The sequence below is a fragment of the Embiotoca jacksoni genome, unplaced genomic scaffold, assembly GCF_022577435.1.
Source record: "Embiotoca jacksoni isolate LCO1_2020_lvr unplaced genomic scaffold, fEmbJac1.0.p SCAF_5, whole genome shotgun sequence".
In the NCBI taxonomy this organism is placed as follows: Eukaryota; Metazoa; Chordata; class Actinopteri; family Embiotocidae; genus Embiotoca; species Embiotoca jacksoni.
The window spans coordinates 4,273,291-4,288,982 of record NW_027185403.1 but is presented as its reverse complement, the minus strand read 5'-3'; the positions used below and the strand labels follow the sequence as shown (position 1 = coordinate 4,288,982).

The window sequence follows — 15,692 nt, the reverse complement described above, 5'->3', positions numbered from 1 at the left end:
ACTATGTGCATGAGATTCATGTGATATGATCAAAAGCTCCAGAACAGCTCGCAAAGGGACTTCTTTCTGCTAAAATTTATAAATAAGAAGTTGGATGTGAATAAACTAAGAGGAGTAAAACAAAACAAAAATTGCCAGAAAGTTTTTTTTTTTTTTTAAATGGCATTTTCATAAGCAATTATTTATGTAATCCTAAAAACCAAAATGGCAAATATTTTGCCATTGGGTTTAGGACTGTTGGTCAGACCAGACAAGCTATTGAAGAGATCACCTTGAGCTGATTTCGCAAAGGCCACTCTTCTCTATTTTTATGTTATAGGCAATCCGTCCTTTAATGCACTTTTTGAAAGTCTTTGGCGAGAGTAGACACCATGAACTTGCACATTTAAAACTAATGTAAAATGTATGACTTTCATTCAGAAAATGGATTTCATTTTCTTTATCAGATCATTTCCATCCCGACATGCAAAAAAGACGATGATACACTTGTTGGCCAAAATCGGAATCAATATTTTGTGCATGCATAGCGACATGCACTGCTTTCTTCTTTTCCAATCAAAGTTATGTTTTGACCTTGATAGAACTAACAATACAAATATGTAAATCTAAAACATACGGCGCAAATAACACCGAGAATGTTTATATCAAAAAATGCTGTGAACCGTTAATACTTTAATACCCCATAACAAAGTCGCACTTTCATAAAATCAGTATTCCTCTGTAATTTAAAGACACTGATGTAACTGTGATTAGGTGGTAGTATACTCTTAAGAAAGATCCCTACTGAAATACTGTATAATGAGGCCTATTTATCAGCCAGAGCAGTGGAGGCGAGGTTCTACTTAGCATTTTTATGTATTTTCATCATATGTATACGAGACACGAAGAACACTTACATCTATAAATAAGAAAAAACAAAAATAATGTGGAGATTGCGCCCGAGCCCCAATAAATGATAACCAACTTAACTTGTGTTTTCTGCTTCATATGTATCAGCTATTCTGTGCTCTTTAAGGTTTGTATTTGTTTATAATTCAGAGCGGGGTCCTGGAGAAACTCAGTCTACGTTCATGAAAAATTCATGACGCTTCTTTGTGCTCTGATTTGTTTTTCCCTCCATGGCACAACAGATCAGAAGCCCCACTTTACTGTGGCTGTATCAGAGGTCTGAAGGATCCCAATCAGCTCGTATCAAACTCAGACAGTGCTCTAAACATCAACAACGTATTAGGCATTTAAATTAAAAAAAAAAAAAAAAAAGATTCACAGGTGATGTTCGTTCCAATGTGGCAGTTTTGAGGACAAATTTAATTAAAGCACATGCAGCTGTTATCTTTTTTTTTTTTTTGCATGTGACAGCAGACCGAATAAGAGTATAGATTTCTGTCAACTGTGTCTTAACTTTTCACGACTTAAATTAGTCAACATTAAGTAGCTAAACACTGACTGACAGTTGAGACACTCAGACAAAGAAAATGGAGATAAACCAAGCCACACTTGACAGAGAGAATAAAACAACTATTACTTTACATTACTGCCAAAGTGCTGATGGCACAAACATTGACTTGCATATAAACTTTACCTTAAGGCTGAAAAAGATTACATCTGTGTGTGGGAGTTTTAGATTGCAGCATGGAGAATGTTTTTGTTGCAGTCAGTCTAAACAGACAGACAGACAGACAGACAGACACACACACACACACACACACACACACACACACACACACACACACACACACACACACACACACACACACACCTCTTCAGTCAATCTCTACTCAACATCCATCTGTCACACTTCTCTGAGGATGACCATCAATAGTCAAGAGAGTGAAAGAAATCCATTACTCTGCCAATGTTAACTCCGTCACCAATAACCAGCGACAGTTACCATTTAAAGAGACAGTCTTTCAGTCATGAGAGGCATGAAGCGTTCCCAGTAAGAGGCAAAGAGGAGCCGTAGAAAGAGTGAAACGGCACTGAACAGCTGGCAGGGAAATCCCACTCAGCTTCACTGGTTTAAGTATTATTACAGAGAAACATGAAGGAAAGAAGTTCCCTTTTGCTCATAGTGGTCGGCTCATCCAAAGATTTCACAACCCTTTCTCCTTGAAGAATAAAGCAGGGAGGTGACCGCTGCTGAGGACAAAGCGCGAATCAGTCATGAGGAAATCTGTTGCACTCATGTGTGATTTAAAACCGAGGTAGAGCTACATGATCGACCGCATCCAAGATGTTTTATGTGAAATTCGGTACCACAGCAGGCTCTTGAGTGATAGCGTTACCAGAGTATAAAGCTTGAAGGCTAATTGGAGGAAAGCATTCTACAAATCAAGTCTCCATGAAACAGGTTTTGGCTGTGAGCCTGTTATTTTATCACCCATCAGAAGTGTCCTTCTCTGTGTTGGAGTTCTGACGTGTTCAGATTCAGAACCCTTAAAATCAGACAGTTACCAACAGCTGAAAACAATGTTGGTTTAAAAATGAGGTGATGTGAACAGAGCTGATGACCAAAGCCTGCGAGTGTCTGCATGCGTGTGGGTGTAAACGTGAGCATTAACAATGTCTTTGCTGGGTCATTGCCACCCGCCTGCGCTGCTACTCATCTGTCTGCAGAGTGATGCATGGCGTGTTTAAGTTTCAACATCTGGCCTGAGGGTGGAGTAATGTCAGTGAGTATCACTCCCCAGGGGAGGAAGAAAATAAATACCAGGAGGCTGGGAGGAGGCGGGACAGAGGGGCTGCAGAGTAGATTAATGAAATGAAAACGCTCAACTGGAGAGACAAACTGTACGACGTTGTGGTGCCGATGCAAGAAATATCACAAATGATTCCGACCCTTACATCAAGGATGCATAATGCACCATTAATGGTATAGTGAGCCAGGAAAGCACAGGACTATTAGAATACGCAGTGAAACTCAGTGGGTCATTAAAATACCATTTATGCCTTGGAGTTGAAACAAACTAGGTCATCCACATTGTGACTTTCCCGGGAAAATATGGGGCAATGTGCGCTGAATATCACATCCTCATAACATTATTGAGACAGTTCAATAATGCACTTAATCAGTAACCAAGCGAGACCTGAGCAATCGCAGCAGTGACAGCTTGATTCTTCCAAATTGCCCTCCAAATGAAAATCTGAGGAATGTTTTCAGTAAAATAAGTGTATTAATGATATGGGCTTTGACAAGTTAACAAGCTTCAGACAGCATTTCATGTTATTTGTAAATCTGAAAAAAATTACTCAATGAATTGTTTAGGTAAGTAATTTGCAACAATTGTCTATTTATTTGAAGTTGTTTTTTGAGAAAGAAAGATTTTAATTATATTGAAAATATTTGCTGGTTTTCTTTGTATCTTATGAAGGTAAACTGAATAAATTTTAGAACTAATGGGTCAAACAAAACAAGGCTTTTTAATATATACATCACACATTTGAGGCATAGTGCCTAGTGTTTTTTTTATTTCACACTTTATAGATAAAACAAGTTAGTTGCAGCAGCAATATATTATGTCGGAACCAAGTACATTTGGCCATGTGCATATTTTTACTATAAAAAACGTGCAATTTAAGTGACTGGTAAGTGTAAACGAATCGAAAAACATTTTCCAAACTCCCATAAATCATAACCTGCCTCAAAACACAGCACGGCATCAGCAGTCTGTGTCAGTTGCAATTATCAGAGCATGGGTGTAATCAGGTTTGCTCCGACAGAATTATGAAAAAGGGGTGCTTTGAATTAATGATGAATTCATTTTTCACAACAGGGGTTCGAGTCATCTGTGGGGATCGACCTGTGACCTTTCATGCACGGGGCACGGCTTCAGACAGCGTGGCACTGAGCTGTAACGAGCTCTCACAAAACTCTCTGTAATTCTCCTGTAGTTCTTAATGTAACTCTTATCAGATTATTTAACCCAACGGTACAATATAATGCCGAGCATAAAGAAATGAGCATCAGCACAACACTGGGAGGAGAGGCATTAGTGGGGCGGGTGGCCAAAGCAGCGGACTATTAATCTAAGATAGCGAGAAGCGGCCACAGACCATGTAGACTACTGCGACTTCATTCATCTGAACAAGGCAAAGGGCCAGATGGTGGCACACCACATTACCATATTCCCAACATCAGAAATAAATTAGCTTCTCTGACTCTTGCACTTCATTATGAAACCCTAACTGTCAACAAACTGCCTCTTGGCTCTACTGATTTGGATCATCAAGCAGGCGAGGTGGCTGAGCACAATCCCCTTTTCAAGCTAAACAGCAAAAACTGAACAAAGAGGTGGTGTTGTACAAAAGGGCAAACTTTCTTGGCTGCCAGTTGGCGCAAGAATTTGTCATGAGAGAAATTTACGTGGGAATTTTTTTGGTGGTAATAGATTTCTCCACTTCATTTGGTCAAAGATACAAAAGACACAAAGAGACAAACAAGAAAACACTAACAAAACACCACTTCAGTGTTGCAAGGTTGTGAGCTCACACTTGGAGGCACGTGGTAGAATTAACGCTTAGACAAAGCAAAACATCCAAAAGAGCGAGCGACGGTTGTCATTGCTTTTATTTCATTACAAACACAATGGCAAGAGTTCCTCCTTTTTTATTTCTATAGCTGTAGCTCATTTCCGTCTTAACTTCAGCCTTACAAGACTGAAGCCCGGGCAGACGTCAGTGATTAGTATAGAGAGATGATTAGCAGTGTAGGTGTTTACCAGGAGTACACAATCAAAATTCATGTGAATGGTAAGACCGTTAAGACAGACAAATCAGACATTTTTTGATATGATCAAAAAAGACATTAAGCAAGAGATTTTGGAGGTAACAGTTTAACTGGTATACCGCAGCACTTAATGTCTTGCATTTGGATAACCATTAGTTGGTCATTCCAGTTTCTGAAAGTAAGTTTTATCTAAACGAGAATCCAAATCTTAATGTCGTCAATTACTTCTCCAATTATATGCAAGAAAGAATAGCTGCAGATGCTTACATTTGACAATCTGGAAAAAGCAAATGTTGGCAACTTTGCTTAATTAATAATTAATAAGGAACAACAGCATTGCGGACCAGGTAGGGAACAAGTAGTTGCGGTAAAAGTAAAAAAAAAAAAAGTCTTACAATAATGGATTGACAAAACAGAAGAGAGCTCACATGCTCCATTACCAATTGAGAAATACAAATGTAGTAGTACAGACAACGTTTCACGCTCTGATAACATTCAGAATTCATGGCGAAGCTGGTTGCTGCGGGTCAGAGTAATGTGACAGTCACAGGCTATAACTCTGGGCCCTGTTGGGTGGCAGCTGGCAAGTCGACAAAAACAAGATCCCAAATTAGCCTTCAGGCACCTGAAAGGTTACTGATGAAACCAAGTCACAAGACCTCTATTAGGCGTCGCTAAAAAAGTTTCTCCATAGATCAGTCACCACAATAAGATGATATGCTACTCTATTAATAGCCGGAGGGTGTCCAGCAGAACAACAGAACACGTTCTGGCCCAGGACTGAGGGCACGAGCTTCCTAAAAAGGTAGCTCACTGGGAAGTTATGAGTGCCCTTAACAGATGCATAAACAAGGTGTCTGACTGATGTGGCTTAGCAATGGATGGTACAGCATGCCAAGCAGCTGTGGTATTCTCAAGAGATTATTACCACTGTTTTTCACTTCCTGTGTATTTATAGGTTAGGTTAGGTTGGGTAGCAATCACAAAGACCAGTTAAAATCACCAGCACTTCATTCAAGTGCAGAAAACGCTGGATCCTTTTAAGTACAACTGCATTGTTCAGCAGACTGTTGTCATTATAACAACTAAAACTAACTGAGAGCGTCCTGCTTCGTTTCTCACCTTTGATATTCCCTGAAGAGAGGCCACAACCTTAAGGATTTGTCACCTATGCAGGAGAAGTGGTTCACACTACAATTTACAGATGTAACCATGACTCACAGCCTTTGGGTGTATACCAAGTATGGCTGTTTTTAATTGCAATTAAACACATTGTGTGGTTTCACATACAAGTTTTCCAAGTTTTTTCCCTGAAGAGAGGCCACAACCTTAAGGATTTGTCACCTATGCAGGAGAAGTGGTTCACACCACAATTTACAGATGTAACCATGACTCACAGCAGCCTTTGGGTGTATACCAAGTATGGCTGTTTTTAATTGCAATTAAACACATTGTGTGGTTTCACATACAGGTTTTCCAAGTTTTTTTTTTCTTCTTATAAACAAAACTTCAGTTTAGAATAGTTACACCGGAGGGGTTCATTTTCTTCTGTCATTTTTTGGTGTTGTAGTCACAACAAAGTGAATCACCACAGATATTCTCAATGTGTCTACAATAACTGCTCACATTTTCACGATAAGGAGTGAGAGACTTTATTCAGGTAAAACTAAACCTCTCATTAAAACCAGAGACAATTACAAAACCTGAAGACAGCAGCGTGGACTGACGGAGCCTCGGCTTCTAATGCAACAGACTGCGATGACAGGAAGTCTCACACATAATTGATTATACTGAAAACAGAAGGCACAGTGACACCGTTTTACCCATGGGGTCATCTGCCAACAGTAGGTAGTACAAGATGCTGTTGTTAAAGTTTGACTGTTTCCATGGAGACCTGTCAAATCAAGACAGACTGGAGACCTCTGCTGGGTCAACTGTCTGCTTGTTTGTACACACATCAGATGAAGAGGACATTACCAATCACCAGCACGGATCCAAAAAGTGGACAATTTCTCTGCTAAACATACAGAGCTTGTTGCTTTTATGCTACTCAAAGTCTGATTGCACAGTCAACCTACTATAAACATGACAACACTCAGTGTCCCTGTGTTGATATATAAATACAGAAATTGTTCCTATGGTGGGAGATAAAGTGTTCCCACTTTTCTATTGTTTGGGATTGCAGCAGGTGCTGTCAGTAAAGTGAATTAAATTCACTGGCAACGCAGCTGAACAGGGATCACAGGGACGCAAAGTGCAGCAATGAATATTAATCACATGGATTTAAAAACATTCCCCTGAATTGGACTTAATATTAATAAGACTGGTGAGCCAGAGCTGGGAGGTAGTTGTATGAAAAATAAGAAAAATGCTTCTAACACAAAAACAGCAATTATAGCACAAAAATCCTTTTTTTTTAATTTTTTTTTTAGCTATTACATTGTGTTATTAGTTTCTAACCAGAGATAAGAATGTCCCAGATTTTTAGGATTTTGCATCTTTAAGTAAATGTCAGGGTTGATATCATGATATCAAGTAGGTAGAAGAATGATCTTACGGTTGGGGGTTTGGTAAAGGTTAATCTATTTTAAAACGATGCTAGCGCTGGAATATCTCAGTGAATTTACAAATCTCCCTCCTGCTCTGCACGTGATATAAACTCAACTAATCCAATTGGCAGATTGACTTGAGTTAATGTAACAGGAGGGCAATACATGTTCGTGTTCCTTTTGTCCATATCACCAGTGTTCACTTCTACGTCACGAAAACTAACCGGCTTTTTCTGGAGGTGGGGGTCGCAACTCCAAAAAAAAAAAAAAAAAAAGGGTTGAGAACCACTGTACTAGCTCACCATAATAATGTCATGACTATTCATTACATTAGTGACAAGGGGGGAAAAAAAAAAATCCTCCTCAGACCCCCTCTATCATTCCGCCAAGCCTCTGGGAATTCACTGAAGGTTAATTTATTTAAATCTCCCATCCACTCATCTCTATTCCATTAAACTCACTAAGAATCTTTGGTTTGCAGTCTAATCCGCTTTCTACTGTCAAAGGCCCGTGCCCTTTCTGCATGGCAGTGAGTGAACAACTGTGTGTATGCGTGTTAACAAGACAACACAGCAGTTGATAAGGTCGTGTTAGCTTACGGATGCATGCGCAATGTCCTTTGAGAGCAATGCATTACGACAGTCTAATAAATCTACAGGGCTCTCGTGGTAGCAGGCAATAAAGTTAAAAAGCAGGTTTGTCCCATAAGACCGGTTCTTCTCTACTGTCCTCAAGGACACTGAACATCTAAGCTCTTCCCATCTGTCCTCTGCTTTGATAGACGGAGTACTTTAATGCATGCAGGGTATGGTCAGCTCAAGCTATCAACAATTAGGCTGCGGTACTGAGGATATTTTGGCTATGAGAGCATATTTCTGTATCATTATTACAGCATGGCATGTGCTGTGACTGGCCCTGGCGCCTTTATGCTAATGACTTGGGAAATATCCTTCCCTTAAATAGTCGTTGAAGCTATTTGCAGTCTGTCAGAAAAACATCCAGCCTATGTTGATGTGTTTTGATGTCCCAGAGAACTGGCGAATGAGACATTCCCTGTCGCAAACGTACTTCAACAACGGCACACAGAGAGCCGAATGCGACACGAGCGGCTGTAAACGGCCACCTTTAAGACGCCACACCGTGCGCCCACGATTTGCAGAGTCTGACAGACCAGGAGATTTACTTTTTTTTTTTTTTAAACTTTAGTTTCTGAAACTGGAACATACACAAGAGGCTCAAACTGATGCAAAGTGAAGTAGTTTCCGTGGTTACACATGCACTCATTGGCAAACCAAGTGTTAATTAAGGGCAAGCAGATGGAATTACTGAAACTGAAAGTTTCTGTCTCGCATCAGACAATATTTAAACGCCCTCTTTAAGAGTGTGGATCAAGTCATTTCTTCTAATCAAAGAACGTTTGGGTCAAAAAGGGGACCGACTGTTCTTTTAGGGCTCCAAAAATGTATATCCCCATCTTTTGGCACCGTCTGCTTGTTCATAAACCTCCATTTTATTTTACACCACCTCTTGCTCTCTCTCCGTCTCTGTCTTCTCAAACGCAGGCTTCTTTTAATTATGCCTTCTTCTTCCCTCCTGTGCTTAGCCACCATCTACTTTTCCCTGCCTGTACTGAAATCTCAGCTGCTCTCTACTTTCTTTCAGACCACCTCTACATTATACTTGCAACGGAATGGATTGAAACGGAGAACACAAGATTTATGATGAGCAGCTGCCAGCGCTGACACGAGCTTTCAAAAACACCAAGATCTATCCCGCACTAGGCTTTTGATTGCAGCAGTAAGACCCGTCTCTTTGAATCACCCTTAGTCGATATAAAACTGCAGCTTTCATGCAACAGGACATAACCGATATTGCTCATGAATATTTAAAGGAAAAAAGAGAAAAGATAGAATAACAAAAGCAGACAAAGGAAATGGACACTGGGAAGAAACAATACCTAGAAATGTCCGAGTTTATTCTAAAATGAAAATTGGAATATTTCTTTCATTGATGTCCGGGCTGTAACAAAGCTCATGAGACACAACTGTCAGAGAGCTACTTTCAGACACAATTGTATGAAGTTTCGTCCTTAAGTTTATTCTTTCATTTGAGTCATCCTCTGCCTCATTTGTCTGTACTTGCTTGCCTTAGGTGAAAGAGGCTACTGGAGTATTTAGTGCAATAATTTCTTTAACAAATGTCTCAAATGTTTCATTGAAGAATGTATTGACCCAAGGCCATCGGGACGGCACGCATATATTTTGTATAAAGTCATTGCAATTCATTGTCTCTTGATTAATTAACTTTTCCAAGAGCATTTGATCTTGAGGATATAAAGTTGATGTCTAGTAATCCATAAAGAAAACAAATGATAACCGGTTACAATTCAATTATCAACCATTCATATCAAATATGTTAAAAATGAAATGGAAGATAGGGCCCTGCAGCTAGTAGTACTTGGAAGTGAGCATCATTAAGCTAAATCAACCCATGGCCATTAAAAAAAAAAATTCTGGTGTCACAACTTCACAGATTTCTTTGCAAGCCATGTTTAAACTTGGGTTTGAAAAACACGCCCACACCTTGTCAGTACGCTTCAGAACATCCCAGAGGCTGTACTCAGTTTCAAGGATAGTAGATAACAAGACTTATTCCCTTGTGTGTCAATTAATTTTTGTAAAAAGTGCTCCTTAGTTGTTTGTATTGTTTGTCTTGTGTGTGCAGCTTCTTCTCTCTGAAAGGAGAAATGAGTGTGACTGAATCTCCATCCAAATGTATCAGACCCCCCGAGTGACAATTCAAGTGAGATCTCTCCTGCTCGAGATGCAACAGCCTATTTTCAAAAGACAATTCTTCGCCTTTGATGCTATTTCGGGATGTAGCTGCCGTACAGGTCTGGAGAGAAAAATTACCAGATGGCTACTTGTCATTCTCCGGGAGTCGGAGCTCTGAATTCTGGTCCAGCGAGCTCAAGTCCTCACTGTGCAGGCTGATGCTGATCACGATCTAACAGGGACCCACACGCTGCCTTGATATAACCGCTGATTAGCATACAAGTGATGGTAATATTTGCTTTCAGTAGTTCCTACTTCTAGACAGTTTTGTGAAAACCAATCTGAATCCCTGTTCAAAAGCTGACAGCCAGGAGGTGTGGTTTTGCAGGTCTAGTGATCAATGATAAAATGTGATATACCATGATTTTATTTCACTTGTCTCAGCTCCTGTCTATAGACAAGCTAGTTGGCAGCTACTTGAGCCAAGCCTACTTATCAGCTTCACCTGCGAAGAAAGAGGAAACGGTGCAACCGAATCCAAAGCGTAGTCTAAAGCTGTTTTTGGACAAAAATACAAATTTCCCCACAGAAATACTTGTATTTTAAATGGGTCATTTTTTTTTTTACAAAAATGAAGGTTTAATACAACTTGAGTTATGTTTTGTAGCTCTGCTCATCAGATGGTACAGTGAGTACACAGAAATAGTTTCTGATATTTAGAAGTGTGGACACATTACTAATAGTGGCTTTAAAGGGTAAAACAAACACAAGTGGTCTGATGATGCCGATGTGAAAAGGCAGTTAGAAATTCCCTCAAGGTCTCTTATTATTCTTCACTAAACCGCGTCGGTCATGTATTGTTTGGACAACCAAAGTGCGACACCATGAATGCCTTCTTGGAGAGCATGTGTCATTACACCCTTTTGTACGAGTCATTGTGTCATGCCCCTCTCAAGGACACCAGTCTGAGTGAATTCAGAGCAGCTACAAAAACACTTTGGTTTCAAATTATTGTCTAATGACACTTAAACAAACTACTTTGTTTTTTTTTTAAGCTTTCAGTAACATTAGGCTGTGTAGGTTTTAAAGTGGTTTAGATCATCTGGAACTTTGTTTGCACCCTGTATGTGCCTATCTGAAACTTTGTGTTTCTTACCTCATTTCACCTGTTACTATGAGTGCAATATCATAATGGATGAAACAGGTGGCTCACGAAGTTGAGGGATTTGTAAGCAAGTGTAAGAATAAGTGAGCAAACACACTTCTGTGGCACCTCCCGTGATGCAACTCAGTCGTGTCTTTACCAAGATCACCCTATTTTGATAAATGCCCCAACTGTTCACACTCTGTTCCCGTTGTTTGGGTTTAAGATTGATTGTTAAGCTTAAGAAACCGTAATTTAGAGGAGAGTGATCTTCATGTGTAAAATAAGCAGAATTCCCCTTTAATATTTAAAAAAAAAAAAAAAATAAGAGAGTAGTTGAATAATGTCGCCAATAATCCCACAGTTTCAAAATCAAAAAAGATTCAAGTCACAATACTTCTTTGAAAAATGACAAAACTCACTGTGGCCACATTTATAATGTAATCCCGTTTTGCCCTCACCAAGTACATGCATGCAAACATGAGATGTCGTGAGAGCAGAAAATAATATTTAATCACACATGAGAGTGCTAATGGTCCCTGTGGCAGAAAATGTCAGCACTCATTGTCTGAAGTTTCTTGTTTTGTCGGTGGAAAATGCGAGAAGGTGTTCGTGGCAAAGAGGGTTTTTAGTGTGCCAGAAGGAATTATTCAGTGAAGCAAGAGAAACGTCTTCCTATAATGACCAGGGAACCAGTCAAGGAGAATCTATTCCAAGACCTGCCACACTGAGACTCACAGCATAAATAAAGAAAATAGCCAAAGTGGGGCACAAGAGCGCAAAACATCTTTGTTTTACTTCGGGGAGCCTGGGAGCAGTTGGGGTCACAGTAGCTTGCACTCGGTCAACTAAACACCCACTTAGGAACACTGTGATTTATTTGATTTATTCAAATGCCTTGAGTTTCCACTCATGCATGCTAAAGCTAAGTTGTGACTCATTTAAACAGAGAAACATACTGACGAAGGGCAAAGTGAATCATCTTTTTAACGTGACCCTTGGTGCAAACTACAATAGCAAAGTATGCAACTGTAGGAAGAATAGTAATGCATCAGATTCTGAACACCAAGTCAAAATGGCAACAGCACACCAGTAACTTGTGTTGTCGAGGAAGCTGTAACCCATATTCATCGGAATGGTAATAAGAGAGTTTGACGGATCTGTAGCAGGATTAATGTCAGCAGTGTTTCCAAATACTCCAGTCAGCTAATGACATTTTTTTTTTATTGGCTTCTGCCTTGACAAGACATATTCAGAGAGGATGTCTATAGAGTGGTGATATTTTTGTCAGCAGTAGCAGAGTACAATAGCAGAGGACAGGCAAAATGTATGCATCAAGTCAGAATAGTCAAAGTGCCAAAATAAAACATAATAGATCCTTAATGTTGTTAGGGTCATTGCTATTTAATCGACTGAAAGATTTTTACAGGTTAAAGCTTCCGAAATGTGACGTTTTCAGACTGTTGGGCTATGAGAAATTATGATAGTTATTTTTCACATATTTCTGACATGCTGCAGACAAAACAGTTAATTAAAAACAAGTTTTTATCTTCAATTGCAGCCCGAATGTATACCTAGAAAAATGTGCATTCAGAGGGTTGCTGCATCTGAGATATACGCGTGTGACAGGACATAACCTATTAAATAAATTATATATCAAAATCAAGTTCAAAAAGTGTTATAACAGGCTCTCCATCTGCAGGCTGCTACTCACGATACAGTGTTCCCATCTACCCACTGATGTTCGATCACAGCTTTACTTTGTCAAATGTGTCTCCTCGCCGCTCATCTTTCTTGCCAAAAAGTGTCAAGAATAAAACGTATTTTGTGACCGATGCAGAAGCCAAAACCGCTTTTAAAATATATATATATCATAAGTGGTTGTTCTGAAAACTGGCGGGAAATACATCAAGCTATGTTTGTTCTTTTTCTAAGAGTGTCTTAACTACCTCTGCTTCCCTGCAGTTTTCCAAAGAATTATAAAGTGAACAACTGAAGGTTCCAGCCAAAAAGTGCGACTTCATTTGTTCATTGCTAAAAAGGATAAGCTGGTTGGATTCAGATACAAGGAGCGAGTCATTTAAATTCCTGTCAACAAGTTAGCAGATCAAAACTAGGGAGGAAACAACAATGCCCCCTCTACATGGAGGCCATATGTTGCGTCAACTGCAGCTATGGACCACCGAGTCACTGAAAATGTACAAAGATAAAGTGTGTTTCTTCAGTTCCCAGGTTTCAGCTCCACACAGACCAACATTTTCATAGCTAATCTACCATTTCTCTTCTCATTCTGACCAAGTGCAAAAGCTGTGTCGCACAAATGTAGCATGGCAGCCTTGAGTGCTTGGATAACCATGTGCTGCCCTCTTTGAAATCAGTCGTACATTCCCAGCCATTTTCACACTCCATGCCATCTCTCAGGGGACAGGCTTTCGGTAATTTGACAGATAAACCAAATAATAACACTAATATCATCTAAAGTATTTCACTTTGCAGCAGCCAAGTTTCCCTGATGAATACCACAGAAATAGGACAGGAAATGACCTAAAGGACCTTTGTAGATAATAAATGGCTTGGTCATGGAGGAGATCAGGACAAAAGCAATTAGAAAGTTTATAGATCACACTTATGCAGTTATAGAGGAAGCATCCAAGCCCAGCAGAGGCCAGTCAACCAACATAATGAATAAAGAGTCCCACTTCCATTTGAAATGTATATCCATTAGGACATCTAATGCATTGAACGGATGTAATAGTGGGAGGAAGCTTTCCACTATCTGAAGCACAGTCTCACAGTGCAGCATTTCCTTGATTGGATTTTATATCTGCTGATAATGTACGGCTTGATTTTGACTTGTATTGACTTAATGAGACTTGCAGAAAGAACTTTTTTTATTGAGAAGGCAAAAAGTTATCGAGATGGTGAAGAAAAATACATTTTAATTCATAGGGTGTTTCAACCACTGTGGCAAGGTCAAAATCTCAGCAGCTTTCTCTTAAATCTCCATTTCTAAGCTCGCGTGACGCACAGTACAATGTATTCTAAATACAAACACAAAAATGATAAACTTAATACCATTATATCATTGGGCTACTGTATTTCCCCCCGCCCATGTCTAAAAATAGTATGTTTCTCTCTGAACATATATATACAGATATATAAAAAAAAAGATTTTCAGTTGATTCCTAGTGACAACTTGGCGTGCACCCCGTTGCAAAAATGTGTTCCAACATCTAACCACTTTGTTTCCAGAAAAAGACAAACTTGCCAGGTTGCCACAGAACATTACTTCACCTGTGCAGAATGTATTATCATTGAAATGGGAGAGCAGGAGCACGATTTTAACTGGAGTGATTCAGTGATTTTGGTCTCCTTCTCAATCAATTGCAATCTCCTTTTCAATCAATAGAGCACTTGTGTAAAAGAAGAAGCAGCTGCCGGCACACTCTATACCCTGGATTTTTTCTTTTTTTTAGGAGAGAACTCCCATGTATGATACTTTTTATGTAATGTATGCATTGTACATAGTTGACGCAAAGAGGAACTCTTACGAGGTATCTGACAGCAATGATAATACCTCGGTAGAAACTCACGGGTGGATTGAAAACGATACACTTGATACAACTCTGCGACTACTCATTGACACATGGTCGATTTATCATCATTGAATTGCATTGCTGGTATTGCCTTTTAATTCTATTGGGACTTTGTTTCTTTCTGCTGTCCTAACGCAAAACGCCAAGTCACGTAAAAGCAAGAATGTGGCACATTGAATTGTTTAATTTCCCCCAATCTCCTGTTACTTTCTGGGGAGTGAAATTCTGAAAAAGAAAAAAAGAAAATCAAAAGACAACAACAATAACAAAAATAGCCAATGTCATTTTTTTTTTGTCAAACTAGGATGCCTAACATGGGATAAACATTTATCTTCTAGTGGTCACAGCTAGAAGATAAATGGTATGGAGTCAGTGCGTCAAACTCTCAAGACTTATAGACCCACCGTACCTTAACTACATTGAAACATACATACAAACGCCCAACACTCAACTCTTTAGTCGATACCGTGGCTCCTGAAAAGGCTGTCAGACAAAAGAGGTTTTCGAAATGAATATTGCTGGTTTTAAATCATATGGAACATCAGATTACCTCAGGCATGTCCAACAGGTGCGACAGTCCAAACACACTGGAGCGCAGGATCTGGATGTTAGAACTAAATACTACAAATGGATTTTTAAAGGATAGACATGATAATCCACTGACTCAGGGAAGAATTACAGACAGACTAGTAATAACTTTACATTACATAGAAATGGCCTTAGTGAAACTCCAACATGGACAGACCACTAAATACCTTGAAGCCCTCTAGTAACCACTCCGTCCCAGAGCAGCCAGCCAATGGCTTGTGCTATTTCTGGATGATAGACCACAGCAGAACTCTAATCCTGTCTGTACTACAAGACCCAGTACCATTCCGTTTGTCTGAATTCCTCAGAGGACAA

At 39.5% G+C, this 15,692-nt stretch overlaps 1 protein-coding gene across 2 annotated transcripts in view; it reads right to left on the bottom strand.

The window, feature by feature from the left end:
* enox2 (ecto-NOX disulfide-thiol exchanger 2) overlaps window positions 1-15,692 on the bottom strand; it is a 169,401-nt gene that overhangs the window by 91,768 nt on the left and 61,941 nt on the right. The window lies entirely within an intron of this gene.